The sequence below is a fragment of the Lipotes vexillifer genome, unplaced genomic scaffold (assembly GCF_000442215.2).
Source record: "Lipotes vexillifer unplaced genomic scaffold, Lipotes_vexillifer_v1.1 scaffold247, whole genome shotgun sequence".
Lineage (NCBI taxonomy): Eukaryota > Metazoa > Chordata > Mammalia > Artiodactyla > Lipotidae > Lipotes > Lipotes vexillifer.
Window position 1 is genome coordinate 105,913 of NW_006794161.1, and position 1,985 is coordinate 107,897.

At 33.2% G+C, this 1,985-nt stretch overlaps 1 protein-coding gene across 1 annotated transcript in view; it reads left to right on the forward strand.

Annotated features, from left to right (window-relative positions):
* The window catches only part of CACNA2D1 (calcium voltage-gated channel auxiliary subunit alpha2delta 1), a gene marked incomplete at its 5' end in the record, with an annotated part of 180,611 nt that overhangs the window by 93,369 nt on the left and 85,257 nt on the right, over positions 1-1,985 (forward strand). The gene's annotated exons all lie outside the window — the stretch shown is intronic.

Sequence of the window (1,985 nt, forward strand, 5' to 3'; positions counted from 1 at the left end):
GATCCTCCCAGACCGGGGCACGAACCCGTGTCCCCTGCATCGGCAGGGGGACTCTCAACCACTGCGCCACCTGGGAAGCCCAATTTAGGTGGTTTTTAAAGAGAGAGTGGCGGGGCTGGTGAGGGAAGACATTTTTGGTTAAAACATTAGTGTGCTGATTATAAAGTCATACAGATGGATTGTAAGCTAATCACTGAATTAAATGTTAGATATCTTCTGTGAGATTCATAAGTACCTTATGACTAATTCATTAATAAAATAACTTGAACTTATAGAAGCCTATATAGGAATATATTTGTTTCTTTGTTTGTTCTACTGCAGAGGAAAGTATTGTAGAAAGACCTGTTTTGAAAGTTCAGCCATGTGGCTGAACCTACTGATAGTGTGGAAAATATCAAATGTAACTATTTTTTCCAGCACTGCTACTATCAGCTTATTTCAATTTTCTGAGTGACTCTCCATATTTTATAAAAGAACAATGATTCTCAACTTGGTTTCTTAAAATGCTAAGGATCCATAAATAAGTAATGAAAAATTATAACCTATATCTTGTGTTTCCAAAATTTCAACAGAAATTGTGTGTTTCACAAGGGGACTTTTAAGGGTAAAGTGGCTTTTAATTGAAATTTTCACCATTTTGAGAGGTGTGACTCGTCATTAACTCTAATGAATTGTTTTATATGCGTGTGAGGATTTAAAAAGAAAAAAATGTATATTAATACATTTAGGTAAATATACGTAAGTTATATATTTTGGCAGGCAAAATATTGTGAATAATGGGGTAGAGTATTGATGAAAAAATCTGGGACACTTTGAAACACCCTTAGGTACTTTAAAAATGATTGGAGTTGAAAACAGACATATTGGATTGGCCAAAAAGTTCGTTCAGTTTTAAGTAAAAATAAAAGACACATTTTTCATTTTCACTAGGAACTTTATTGAACAACATATTCATTAACCGAGTGACCTTTTTGGCCGACCCAATACATATACCTTCAAATTATTCACAAAATTTTTTAATACTCAACTCTTTGATATTGCATATGCTATTAAAGTATAATGTCATATGACATAAGGTTAATGCAAGGGTTAAGTTTTTTTAAAACACCTGGTGACTTTGATTGTACAGAAGAGCCATTCCTTTTGAAAAAGTTGATAAATGGACTGAACTGTTAATAGACTGAATATTTTCAAATGGTAACTTGATCTTGTGAATATTTGTTTCAAAAACATCAGTAGAATGAAAAGTAATGGGAAGACACAGATGTATTAATCTAAGATGTAGTGTGCATTACTTACTTTAAACTGCTACTCCTTGTTCAGAATCCTGAGCAATCATCACCCCCGAAGGATGTTCCTGACACTTTCCTCCCACTTCAGGCTCGTGCTCTGATCCCATATAGCACAGTGTATTCAGCCCTACGTGTCCCTCACACTGTATTCTACCCACAAAATCTCTTCTCTGTTTCCTCTCTAGATGACAAGGTCCTATATGACTGGGCCTTTGTATTGTTTAACTTTGAACTCTTAGCATCCTGCAGAGAGCGCAGATTCAGAGATAGTTCTCAGTGCATGGCAATAAGTAACTTGAGTATGTCTAACAAAAGTTGGAAGCATGATTTCTGTTACAGAACAAATTCATAATTATAAAACATAACCTGGAGTAAGGACTATTTTGCTTATTTAAATATTCTCAATAATGTAACATTACCATGTTTTGAAGAACTCAAAGGTAATAAAATAAATTTAGCCCAAATTGAACTCTATTAATATAATACATTTATCTCAATATTCTACTAATTAATCATACACTGATAATTTGGAAGAGACTTCTTATCATCTTATAGTCATAATTTCAAGTATATTTTATTATTTTGTTATAGAGGTATATAAGTGCAAGCCCCACTACTTTTCATTTTTTAATGAATATAAGTTTAGAAAAATCTTTTCTTTAATTTTGATATCATCTGAACCAACCAGCAGGA